Source organism: Pan troglodytes, chromosome 22 (assembly GCF_028858775.2).
Source record: "Pan troglodytes isolate AG18354 chromosome 22, NHGRI_mPanTro3-v2.0_pri, whole genome shotgun sequence".
Classification (NCBI taxonomy): Eukaryota; Metazoa; Chordata; class Mammalia; order Primates; family Hominidae; genus Pan; species Pan troglodytes.
The window spans coordinates 16,052,980-16,067,154 of record NC_072420.2 but is presented as its reverse complement, the minus strand read 5'-3'; the positions used below and the strand labels follow the sequence as shown (position 1 = coordinate 16,067,154).

Sequence of the window (14,175 nt, the reverse complement as noted above, 5' to 3'; positions counted from 1 at the left end):
TTCCTTCCTTCATTCTTTTCTTTTTCTTTCTTTTCTTTCTTTCTTTCTCTTTTCTTTCTTTCTTTCTTTCTTTCTCTCTCCCTCTCTTTCCTTCCTTCTTTCCTTCTTTCTTTCTTTGACGGAGTCTTGCTCTGTCGCCCAGGCTGGAGTGCAGTGGCGCGATCTTGGCTCACTGCAAGCTCTGCCTCCCAGGTTCACACCATTCTCCTGCCTCAGCCTCCCGAGTAGCTGGGACTACAGGTGCCCACCACCACACCCAGCTAATTTTTTTATATTTTTAGTAGAAATGGGGTTTTACCTTGTTAGCCAGGATGGTCTCGATCTCCAGACCTCATGATCTGCCCATTTCGGCTTCCCAAAGTGCTGGGATTACAGGTGTGAGCCACTGCGCCCGGCCAGCATTCTCAAATATAGTTATGATTACTTTCTTGTTCCAACTTTAAAATAAAAGGTTATAATCTTTTTTCAAGAAGGAAAAAAAGTAATTGAAAACTGAACAGTTAAATTCTACTGGAATTTCAGTGAGTTGGTAGATAATGTTGATAACGGGAAGATGGGCGTGCCTTGAGTATTACTTCAGAGACTGGGGATTGGAGACTTCAGAAATTCCCAAGGTCCCTACCACATTCTAATAGGAGTACTCATGTAATTACAAATATGGTTATTGTTAAGTTGATGTGTGAATCACATCCTTCTAGGTATATATAATCAGGGCAAGTGATTGTTTCCTACTCTTCTTGGAATTCCTATCTGAATTTATAGTCAAGATTTAATTGAGTCCAAGATCTATAATTTGGGGCATATGACTTAACCAGCCCTGCTTATTATCTGTTGCTCCTCTATGAAATGGAATCTCTGCTCATTTCACTGAGTTGTGAAAATCAAATACAGTCATGTCTATGATAGCATTTTGTAACTGGTAAAGCATTACTCACTTAATGATGCTCCCATTTATGTGTCAGACCTGTCTCTTTCCCACAGCTATTTAGTAGGGTGCTGCTGGTGGCCGTGTGATAGCTCAGAACTACATCTGTATTGTGCACTGCCTCTTAGGAGTTTTATACTTGTATTAGGGAGTGGAAAATTTTAAATTTTTTCCTATTTGCATCATTTTATTTGTGTTGTTTGTGAGAAAAGTAATATGTATGTATTTACTGTAGAGAAATTAGAAAATGCAAATCAGCAAAAAGAAAAAATAATAATTACCTCTAAATGCAGAAATAATTACTGCATTTACTTTTGTTTAAAACAAAAATTCAATTATGCTGAAATAATGTTGTTTCCTGTTTTTATCACTTATATAGTATATAATTTCATATAATTTAATTTTCTTGTATAATATTTTAATGACTACATAATATTCCATGATGTAATATACTGTAGTTTATTTAACTATTTCTAATTTTCTCATTTTGACATTTTATGGCTGTATACAATGCACTGCACAAATATAATAATATGTATTTTGAACATCCTTATGGCTAAATATTTACACCTATCCTCCATGTTTTTTTTAATTAGGATAAATCTTAGACATGGAATTGCTGCATCAACGGACATGTAACATGTTAAGGCATTTAATTTTTGTTGCAGTTTTATCGAGGTATAATTGATGAATAAACTGCACATATTTAAGGAACAATCTGACAAGTTTTGACATGTGTGTACACCTGTGAAACCATCATCACCATTAAGATGATATTTCTTTGTAATCCCTCCCTTGGGCATCCTTCATCCCCAGGCAACCTCACTGATCTATTTTCTTTCACAATAGATGAATTTGCATTTTCTGGAATGTTATCCAAATGGAATCACACAAAATATGTTTCTTTTTGTGTCGCTTCTTGCACTGAGGGTAATTATTTTGAGATTCATCCATATTTATTTTCCGTATGTGTTGTGTGTATTCTGTTTTGATACTGAGTAGTAAAATTATATTGTATGGATATACCATATGATTCATTCACCTATTGATGGGCATTTCAGTTGTTTCCAGTTTTTGACTATTAAAAATAAATCTACTTTGGGCATTGTTGTGTAAATCTTTTCATGGATATATAGGGCATTTGATATTTATTACCAATTTTTTTGCTGCAAAGATTACATACTTGGTATTTTGAAACTGAAAAAGTTCCATATAAGAAAACTATAGCTATTCTTTTTTTTTTTTTAAGAAATACACGTTTAGGAGGATTTATAATTTTTTGTATGTAAATTAATTAATTTAGCACAGCACGCTAAGAAATTTGAAATTAACAAAGGTTAATAAACACATCCTAGCAACTATAAACCTTTTTCACAGCTTATTTTGTTGAAGCAGCTACTTTTATCGAGTATTACCTAGAAAGCAGAGATCTATTGCTTTCTGTTAATGAACCAGCATTCATAAACAATTGATATTTTTCTGTCAAATGACTACTTTTGCATTGAACTTGAACAAGGAAAGGTAATGGGATAAGTTGAACTTGATCAAAAGGTATTCCAGAATCTGGTTTGGAATAGATGCCAAACTATCTTTTCCCTCTTGTTAAGATGCACACTTGACTGAAGGAGGACAGGGAATCTGAAGACTCCGGATGACATCAGAGCTACTTTTCAACAGCCTTCTCAATTTTCTTTCTCAGAAAGCAGAGGCTCAGAGCTTGGAGACAGACGGTGAGAATATTTTTTTCCTGAGTTCTTAAGGCTTAATCATTATGACTTTAATATATTTCAGACAATTCTTTCTCAGTTATAAATTAGCTTATAATTCAAAATATGTATTATGTACTTCATCTGTGCAAGTTATTTCATCAGGCAATGTGGTTTAAAAAATGAAAGAGCTACAATCCTTCCTTTAAGGAACTTATATGGAAAGAATAAATGTAGATAAATAATGTAATCAAACAGTAAAAGAGGTTAAATGCTGTAAGAGAAATGGAGAAAAATATTCTTGAGAATTCAGTGTGTAGATTACTTCTGGAGAGAGGAATTGGAAAGCTTGAAAGAAGAAATAGTATTTTTGTTGATAACACTTAATTCGATTTATCAAAAACCAGAGAAAATGGACAGTTAATACAAATCCTACAATAGCAATCCCTGATTTCAGATAAAAAGTTAATTACCGTTTTGAGGAAAAATAGAAGCATGTTTGATTATTGTGTGTTTATTATAGTATAGGCCAGTGATTACTTTTGGAATTATTAAAATTCCTCTTACAAAGGAAAGAGCATTATTAGCATTTCTGAGAAATGATAAAGTAATTGGATTAAATTAACACAAGTAGGTGGGCAGAGCAACAAAAAAGACGATGAGCAAGTGGTTAATTCTACTTGGATTAACACTCCTGTTTTCTAGTATAGCTACAACCTAAATGAATTTGTCATGTCTTAAGCTCTTGGACCTTATGCTGCTTATTTCTGGGAAGGAGAAATCCAAGTGAACTAGGTAAATGCATAATGATTGATTATTGTGCTCATAATCAGTTGTGAATAGTTCAGTTTCATCTAGCTAACTGAAAAACTCTGGTCAGAGAGAGAGAGCAGATACAGCATGCTGAAATTCACCATGTTTTACCTGACCACAGTGTTTCAAAAAGGGAATGGCAACTTTGAGCCAAATTTGCTCTTTACCTGTAGGCCTCATATGGATAATCCTAACTGCTTTTTCTTCACTATTCTGATAATGTTCAGAAAACCTAGTACTTAAGTTATTTTAATCACCCACTTAAATGCTTAGCTTTTCTTGTAATTTCATCAAGAAAATCTTTAAAACGTTATTTTTTAAAAGACTGCATAAAATTACTAATAATTATTTGGTTGCAAGTCACTTTTCATATATTCATTTATATTTTACCTATAATTGGAATTTAAAATCAATGACGCAATTATTTGTAAATACTAAAATTTTTTTATTCAGATATAATTAGGTGTTAATCACTGGTTGGCAGTCTGAAATCTGCTTTTATATTTGATGAAACAGTTGATATTGAACCCCATTTCTGAACTTCTAATTCTATTAAAATTAACATTATAATCATGCATATTCCTGTGACCGCCCCGCCACAAGATATAATTGGTTTGTTGTTGTTCTTAATTTTCAACACCTTTGTTTTACCACATAGCCAGAATAATAAGCAATGCTCACTGGATCCAACTAGGAGTTGGATAAGTAAATTATAGGTAGCCATCTGGTAAATATACACAGCCAATGAGTTGTTCTTAGAAAATTGTCAAATTTAGATTTTTCTTCCAGATTAAAAAAAAAGACAGCCAGGCATGGTGTCTCACACCTGTAATCCCAGCACTTTGGGAGGCCAAGGTGGGCAGATCATGAGGTCAGGAGTTCAAGACCAGCCTGACCAGTATGGTGAAACCCTGTCTCTACTAAAAATACAAATATTAGCCAGGTGTGGTAGCGCGTGCCTGTAGTCCCAGTTATTTGGGAGGCTGAGGCAGGAGAATCACTTAAGTCGGCAGTCGGGGTTGCAGTGAGCCAAGATCGTGCCACTGCACTCCAGCCTGGGTGACAGAGAAAGACCCCGTCTCAAAAAAAAAAAAAAGACATTATAATGTATACTGAACAACTTTGAAAACTAAAAATTTATAAAAACAAATTACTAATAGTGATTTTCTATATTCCTTTCACATATTTTTAAACGTTTTTAGATTTTAAAGATGATTATGTCAAATGTGTTTTTTCTAAAACGTGTTGTGTTAAATATGTTTTCCTTTTAAATGAACAGTCCATGGTCAAATAAGCTTGGGAGATGTTGGGTCAAAGTATAGAATGTCTTTTCAATATGCCTTTCATTAACCAGTGGACTGTGTCTCCAAAAGGAGGATCTGGTATATCTCAGGAGATGAGTATTTGACAAGTTGAGGATTCTAAACTAATGTTTTATGAGGTTTTTACTATAGTTTGTCATACCCTGCAAAACACTCATGTTATATTTTTAAGTATAGTAATTTTTTTTGACTGAAAGCTCAAAGATAATGATTGGGAGGAAAAAGGATGTAATTAATTTAATATTGCAAACTAAATAAAGAATGAAGTGTTTAAAAAGCCTTTTAGTGTCTTAGGCCATGTTTCCCTTGCTCTTTTGTTAGCTCCTTCTTTTGAAAGAGATACAATCATCATATTGAGTAACTAACAAAATTAATTCACCCTTTTTTATATTTTATAGGACTTTATATACTTTCTGTGCTGTTTATCTCAGTGTATAATATTTATTAGCTAATTTTGATAAAATTGCTGATACAAAAACAGAGAATATTTTGGGTAGTGTTAACTAAATGACCATAAATCAATTTAGCTTAAACACTTGAATATACTAATTTTCTCTAATGGAATTTTTATTGTTATATGTCATGGTTTTCCACTAGGACGAGTTCTCTATTGTACTTTTTTCTAGTTTGATTAAATTTTTGACAACTATTGTAGTAGAATAGATGTCTTGAGTTTAAAACTTTCCTGTCAGACATAAAATATCTATATAAAATTTTTTTTTAAAAAAGGGCCAGTACTCTGGGCGTGGTGGCTCACGCTTGCAATCCCAGCACTTTGAGAGGCCGAGGCAGGCGGATCACGAGGTCAGGAGATCGAGACCATCCTGGCTGACACGGTGAAACCCTGTCTGTACTAAAAATACAAAAAATTAGCCGGGCGCCATGGCGGGCGCCTGTAGTCCCAGCTACTCGGGAGGCTGAGGCAGGAGAATGGCATGAACCCGGGAGGTGGAGCTTGCAGTGAGCTGAGATCGCGCCACTGCACTCCAGCCTGGGCGACAGAGCAAGACTCCATCTCAAAAAAAAAGTGCCAGTACTGATGAGCTGGGTTACGAGGTTGGTAAAGTAGGCTAATTGTATACATGGAATGCCTGTCCAACTTCATAAAACACTCCTCAAAGTCATATTTTTTAATTTGTTTAAGAAATAACTCTTTGTAAAATGTGTTTAAACTTTCACACCAGATTTTTAGTAGAAACGTGATGCTGGTGAAAGAAAGATCAATTTATAATCTGGGTGAGTTGTCCTAGTTGGAATTAATTGCCGTAAACCAATTTGGCCTTCTCACTAGTGTTTTCCTGGCCTTGTGGATAACCCTGGTAAGAAAATCTGTATGCTTGGCTCAAATGAATCATTGTTAGTTTCCAGCATTGCTTCCATCCACTCTTAATTCCCTTTCTCACAGCCAGCCATCTTCGTTCAGAGTCTTATCATTTCTCATCTGGAGCTCTTGTGCTGGCAGGCCTCTTTACTGACATCCTTGTTCGAGTCTTTTACAACCACCAGATCTTCCTAAAACTCCAGCTTACTTGTGTTACTTGTCTGATCAAAAATAATGTAGCAATTGCAATAGCATAATGAACATAGAAAAGTAATAGACCTTCCTTAATCCTAACTTACTGTTACTATGGGAAACATTAATACAATTAACATTTTTTTAATTTGGTATCTTTAAATAATTGACTTTTCCTTAAGTCTTTTACTTAGTATCTTAATTGATATAACTTATGTTGTTTGGGGAGGAAGATCCCTACTAGACTAAGCCTCCATATCAACTCAGATTTTATAAAGTCGCTATATGCGAAGCCTCCATATCAACTCAGGTTTTTTTTTTCCTCTTCCATGAAAGGTTTCAAATGAAGGAATCAAAATAATTTTAAAAGTGTTGATCAAACTGTCAATACACTTTCTCTTCTTACACAGACCCTGGTCTTTTTTCACTGAAATTAACTGTTGTGAACCTGATAGTCTCCTTGATTCTCTGCTACATTTGCCCTTCAACAATGTGGCCTGTGGTTTGCATATCTGAAAATTTTCTGATTCTAACGTCAGAGCTTATGCATTTTATTTAGATAACTAGAATTTCTTCATTCTGGATTAGAGGTATATGAGTAATTTTCAAACCTCGCTTGCTTCCTTTTTGCATTTATTTATTTAAAAAAATGTTCATAGTACAGTCTATGTAAGCTTCTAGCTTGAAGCTTTGTCTCCTGCTGTTGCCGCCCCTCTCTGCACCTCCTCCCCACCTGCCATCTTCTAGCCTGTCCTCCAAGCTAGTGCTTCTCAAAATATCTGCAGTAAAGGCCAATAATTTGTTTGTCTGTTTCTATTTTATTTTTTTTAGTAACTCACTTTTATTGTCTTTTTAAAAAGCTATATGACAGAAGTTTTTAACAAGACTACAAAATCTAAGTCCACATCTTTCATCATTAAATTTAATTATAACTTTTATAGAACATGACATCAAATTATTTTGTCATGTTCTATAAAAGTTTGTCATTACTGGCAATTTTTATTCTTGGAGGTGATTACTTAAAGTTTCTAGAACATACTCTATGCCATTGTGCTTCCTGGACTGGGCTTATGGTCCTCCTACTTTCTGAAGAATACTGAAGCTTCTTTTCTAATTGAGAAAGCCTTGTTTGTCCCTAGAGTCAGTTCACATGCAGCCTCTGTAGAGAACCTTCACTAAAAATGGTGTTCCCTGCCTTACCACTCAGTCTTCTTCCAAAAATTGTGTCTTTCAGTGCTTTCTCCACTTTGTCCATGCCTTCTTTTTAGTAGCATCTCACTATGTTGTTGATCTGTTTTTTCCCGATGAGATTGTGAGCCCACTAAGGGCTGGTTTTTCACTTAGTTATCCTTATAACTTCAGCTCTTAACAACATAGCAGCTTCTTTATAAATATTTGTACATTTGTTACTCCTTGTATGGTAAATTCAGAATAATAGCGACTCTAGAGATGGGAGATTTTTAATATCCTCCTTAGTTTACTCATCTTTTTAGAAAGTTCTTTCTTTTCTTTCCTCGTCTTGGTCTTAGGGACATTCTGCACAGAGAACAATATTTATCTGCCATATATAATTATGGAAATTCTTGAAATTAGAAGAGATTATGTTTGAAGAAAACCAACATTGTACTTTTCAACTATTAATAGCAGCAGCTTTCAAACTTTTTGCTTTCAAGACAACTTTATATTCTTAAATTATCAAGGACCCAAGAGAGCTTTTATTTATGAGATTCATATCAACTGATGTTTATCATATTAGAAATTTAAACTGAGAAAAAATTTAAAACAAGAGTTACACAAGGATGCATTCCATGTATATAGCCTCTAGACAACTCTACTGTACACTTAGGAAGGAATGATACCAAAAGCCAGATAACATTTAGTAGTATGAAAGTAGTCTTTTCTTCATGTGCCTCCTGAATGGGTCATGGCCACCCCTGGCATCCTTGGACCACCCTTTGAGAACTGCTGTATTATGGCAATTCACTTGTCTAATTGCGAACAGAATCTTCTATATTTTTATTCCAATAATGTTAACCTTGCTTTTGTGTTTGTAGACTAATAAGTTTTTTTTTTTTAATAACTGCACGGTGTATCATATTACCCACTTTTCTATTAATGTCTAGACCTAGAATGTGCTGAAACTTACTGCCAGCGTTGGCTTGGCAGCTGTAAGACAGAGATGCTTACTCAAGGAGAAGTCATTTTATTTGTGGATACTCAGTAAGGTCATTCCTAGTTTTGCCCTGTCAATTTCACCCCTACCCCGGCTTTCAAGTCCTCTTTATGATTTGTGTACCTTCTAATACTTCTTCTACGGTGATTCGCCCAACTCCAGAGGTTTGGTGGTTTAAAAAAGTTTCACAAAATGAAGTTGATGTGTTATTTTGCAGGATTGAGTAGGCTTCCCCTCAAGTCTTTCCTTCTCTCCTTTGTGTGACCTTCCCCTCCCCTTGCCTCAACCTGATCCCTGATGCTGGCGGTCCTTTTCTGAGAGTACAGTCTGCTCTCTGGCAGATATTTACTTGGCCCTGGTGACTCCTGTTCTGTTTTACTCCCTACCCTCTTACCTTGGCTGATACTCTGTTAAATTCTTTCTGAGGTCTTAGCGGGACAGTCAGTCTCTAGAGTATCTGACGACGCTCTTCAAATTACATTGGTGCTGGGTCTTCCCTGAGGGTTCTGGGAATGCCTTGTGTACCTTTCAGCTGGATCGGAATACCAAGATGGCTGCTAGTTCCGACACTTGATTTACTGACAGCTTCATACTGTTTTTACTCATAGTCTTTTTATTGTGTGATGATGTCATGCAAGCTGGAATTTGAGGACTTGATATCATTATGAGTGATCATCTAAAACATGAAGCTGATAGAATGTTGGGTAGTTTTTATTTTTTAATTCTGTGTCCTAAACGTAGTCGGGACTCAAGAAATGTTTGCTGAGTTAATTTTTTTTCTCATTAGCGTTGGATAGAGCTCTTAGCTCCAAGAACCACATTATAATTTAAGTCGGACATCTCTGTCTTATAGCCAAGGGAAATACGCTCTCACACTGTTCTGAAAAGGTACATGTTACTGTCCTAGTAAGCAAAACCCTTACCTAATACTTAATGAAGGTTGATAGTTCAAAGTACAAAATTCAGACTTCAAACAGGATCTGATTCTGACTCTTTAAAGCACCCCTGTAAGAATTACTACTTTTTTGAAACTTTGTAGGAATCATTTTTTTAGCACAGTGTTTATCAAACCTAGGCTTGAGATATAGTAATTATTTTTATCGTTTTTATCTTTGATTCAATAAAGTTGCTATGAAATAACACCCTATCTTATAGCACTGTTTATGTTAAACAAATTGGTTTTTAAATATTCAAAGCAGCCTTCATTGTTTCCAGAGCTGTCTTTTTCTTCAACTCTCCTGCCTTTGCCTTATTTTGACCATGGCAGTGCACTAACTGATCTACAGTTTCTTCTTCCCTCCAAGCTATCAACAACTCCCATAGCTTCTGGTTTTGTTTTTCTAATATGCTTTTAATAATACCATTGCTTGTAAGGAAACCCACCAGATAAAGGCCAGCTTCTTGGCATGGCCTTGATTCAAAGTCCTTGGTCCCAGTTGCATTTCCAGCCTAATCTCCACTCCCATTGGACTACCACACTTCCTGTGTCACACTCAGCTCTTCCTTGCCTTTGAGTGCTATTTCTGGACCCTAGAATGGCTGCCATTCTCTTCTGCCTGGCTAGCCCTTACTCATTTTTTAACCATCACTGACCAGCACCTGCATGTGTACATATGAACTAAAAACCTAGTTACAGCCTATCTGTGTTCCTAGAGCACTTTTTACATATTTCATTCATTGCATTTAGCACAGTATATACTCTCTCTCCTTTGGCACAGAGACTAAGGAAGAAAATCACCGGCACTGTGCACTCTCGGGTCTTATTTACTTGCTAGGTGTTATTACTCTGTCCTTTTCCTGTCCTGTTTAGGAAAACATACCTGAATCCAAGTGAGTGAAAGTGTGATTATTACCCAAGTTATCTTGAATTTAGTCTGTTTTTTTAAAAGGGAATAATTTGCAACCTCTTAGACCTTATTAAATTCTGTACTTAACACTAAATACTTACACTAAATACTCTTTAGAACTAATCATGACATATCTTATATCTGATGATGACAAACCAGCATGTTATAGATGGAGACACACTGATTTTAGCATATATTGTGATTTAAGCATTACAGCTGTTTGTTCCACCAGACTATTTATTTCTTGAAAGCCAGGACTATTTTATTCATCTTTTTCCTTTTGTTGTTCTAGAGTAATGATTTAAACATTTGCCTACTTTAGCTACTAAATTAAATTTTGAGAGCATTGCCAGGGAAGAATCAAACACCCTCTACTGGCATTAATACTTTCTCTTTTGGCCCATGCACTGGTAATGCTAAAACATCAAATGTCATGCTGATGTTTTTATAACAAGACCGAGATTACTTTACCTTGTTTTACTTGTGTTACTCACTATTCTAATGATTTTTTTTTTCCGTCTTAAGAATGTATTCATCATGTTGGGAATAAGAAATTTAGTAAACATGCTATAATGTAATTTTCCTTACCTGTAATTTTAGTAAGCTATATGCAGTATGCATGAAGTTTGTGACTTAACCAACTAAAACCATGTATTTTTTAAAAAAATGAAAATTCTAGAGATAAATATTGATGGAAATATTTTTTAGTCTTAACCTATCACTGTGCTACAAATCTGAAAGATACAAATAGAGCTTTAAGTTTTACATTCACTACACTGAAATATAGTCAAGAAAGAATTCGACCTGAATTCTTTAATAAGCACAATGGAAGGGTTGTTTACTTTTGAGAACTAATAACTGCCCCATTCTTTGTGATTGTCTGCTTACATAATTTGTTATGAAAGAATGCTTCTAGGTAAACCCTCTCTCCAGAATGCTGGTGGTTTGTTCTATTCTGCTTGGGAAGGGTTAAGAGGAGACAACATCCTGTCAAAGACCTTGTTTTTAATTTTGCTTCTCACACTGGCACAGATCCTGCTAAGAGCAGCCCAGATTAGTTCAGAAAACCTTTGAAGAGATTTAAGATGTCCTTCAGCCAGTTTGAAGGTTTTTGTCTTGCAAATCCAGTACAAGGGCGCCTGCAGGCATCTCGACCCTTGCTGTGCTGCTGATGCAGCTCAAGGTCACACTAACCCGCCCTGTGACATTCAACAACAACAAAAAAAATTATGCGGTGAAACTGCCTCAGCGTTCAACCAACCAACAACTTCCTTTAGTGAGGAACTGAGGAAGAAGACTTTTTTACCCCCCTTTTTCTTCTTTGGGGGGCTCTGTGAATTTTTGCTGTAGGAAATAATCCCGGATTTCTGGTGTGTGTGATGACAAGGTCATTTCTTAATTAGAACACATGTAAAGAACAAAGCTAAATGGCTTCAAAACAGCTTTGTAGTTGATGGAGAGGATTTAAATTATTTAAAGAGATAGTCACCCATGTATGATGGAAGCTGAATTCTAAAGGCATTAACTCCTTCATTCCTATCTATTTGTCATTGCTTTGAATTCCTTATGTCTGACTTTAGAGGGTTGCATTCTAAACTAAAGAGAATTTATAAATGCCCAGTTTTTAAATGATGAAATATAATTTATAAATCAAATTCTCAGATAAACTTTTCATGGAGAAGTTTTCTCCCCATGACATCTATCTCCTAGAAACATTATCACATGGCTTGACTTAGGAACTAGGAATTACACACTTTTCCCTCTGGCAACTGTGATTTATTTATAATGTGTTGGAGGTGGGTGAGTAAAGTGCTTCTTTATTGCCTCACCTTCTCTCTTCCTCACTTTTATCCATTTGTGATTTAGAAGTCTAGGTAAGCAATTTTCTCCTGCCTCTTTAGAAATAACAGCACGTATCATTCAGGTTTCTCAACTTTCAAAGAATTGATGTAGGAAGACCATCTTTTTTCTATGGAAAAAAAATTAATCTTAGTTAAAAATGGACTTTAAGAAAGTTGTTTCTGAACGTGCATGACATTTTAAGGCACAATGAAACCATGTCCATGAACACTCAGTAGCCATATTGGATCTGCTCCCCTTGGTGGGGCTTGTTTCCCCATGTTCCTCCTTCGCTGCCTGCGAATGTTAACTACCAAATAAATTAGTTGGACAAAGTCCAAGTGCATTGGCTTTCTGTGCCTGAGACTTAATGTGTATCACCTCTGCAGGATTGGAGCAGAACAATCTAAGAGAGTAATTTTGTGGTTGATATTTTCTTTATGTGTATTATGTATAGAAGCACATATGGCAGTTATTTTTTTATCCACAAAATGACATTGTGTAGAGAAAGTTACCTTCAACATTATGATATTAGCAAAGCAGTTTTCTCAGAATTTATACCCAGTTGCTTTTTGACTGAAGTAGAATCAGGACAAGTACAATATTTTAAGTGTGATGATTTAAACTGATATTTTGGATTTTGTGGGCCACACTTAAATTTGTTTGAGGGGATAACATGTTGGACTGTGTGAAAACGAGTTAGAATGAACTAGACTTATTATTCTGAAGGATTTTTCTCCTATTGAGAAACAATTTTGGGGTTCCATGAAATGAAAAGGTGTGTATATTAAGATACATATTTTTAGGTATGGGTATTTTAAAGATCTCAGGTTTGCAAAAAGAAAATATTGGAGGGGAAATCTATATGTGAGGAAATGGTTAGTGTGATTCATTGCATCCTGCCCTTGCCTGGAGTCTGGTGTGCCCTAAATGTCATGTATGACCCAAGCTCACCTGCTAGTAATTTCTAATTTACTGTCCTAATTCATCGATTTGTTATCACTAATTGTTCTTCATTTACTTCTGTGTAGTTTCCAGTACCTAAAGGGTTGAAAGGTTGCTGTAATTGGCACCCGCAGCTGCTCTTTCTTTTGACAGGGGATAATTTTGCAGCCTATGCTTTGTGTGACAGCTGCCTAATTGGGCATTCTCCCCTTGTAGCAAGCCTGCCTCCTCCAGCCTCCCTGCTGACAAATGGTGGTGGATTATAGATGAGGACACGCTGACCCGTTCGACCTTGCTGAGACAGCGGGGAGGGGCCTCCTGCTACTTGAGGGAAGCTTTAGGTCATTTAGAGGACAAGGTCATGAGCCAGGTGGAGAAATGACATGACATCACATGACAGTAGCCTGATGACATGGTCAGTGTGTCAAGGACAAATGCATCAGTATCGATTAAACATTATTGCAATACTTCATTGAGTCCCTAGTATTTCTTAATTGTTCCTACTGATTTTGTTTAAGAAATAGAAAAAGTGCAAAATGAGACACATGTATTTTAGCAGTGTTAAAGCAGTTGTTTACATGAAAACAGAACGGCTTAGGATGCCTCCTAATAAGTTTCTTCAGTTATTTAGAGTATTTTGTTCTTAATTTTTGCTTAGTTTGCAGCCCCTTAACTATCAATACTTTTCAAGAGTTATTTGAAAATTAAGGCAGGCAAATTAAAATGTGGCAATGTATGTTGTTAAAAAATATTTAACAACTTCTGTCATTCGCCTACTTAATGACTGGCATACCTTTTCATATTTTGAATAAAAGAAAAATAAGCCAAGTGAAAATGTCTAATTGAAAAGAACACCAGAACTCTAGATTTATGAGATTAACCATACCACCGTGATGCCATAATTATGAAGTGTTAAAGGTGCTTTTTAAATAATTGTTGAGACCTGAAAATATTTTTCAAATAGCTTGGGATTATTCATAATGTAAATACTTCAAGATACATGAAAATCTTTTGTATGTCTTATTACTGGTAATGCACATACTTTTCTTGGTAAAGTAGACTTGAGCTATTACAATATATTTTTAAGTGTAA

General features: G+C 35.5%; 1 protein-coding gene across 21 annotated transcripts in view; it reads left to right on the top strand.

Moving 5' to 3' along the window:
* Positions 1-14,175, top strand: part of NRIP1 (nuclear receptor interacting protein 1) — a 105,057-nt gene that overhangs the window by 48,977 nt on the left and 41,905 nt on the right. For 16 of the 21 annotated variants that reach the window (XM_009443058.5, XM_063803735.1, XM_063803737.1 and 13 more), the window contains one exon: positions 2,533-2,655. The exons of the other annotated variants lie outside the window; for them this stretch is intronic. The gene's annotated coding sequence lies outside the window, so the exon portion shown is untranslated. The remainder of the gene's footprint in view (positions 1-2,532; positions 2,656-14,175) is intronic. 21 annotated transcript variants of the gene reach the window in all.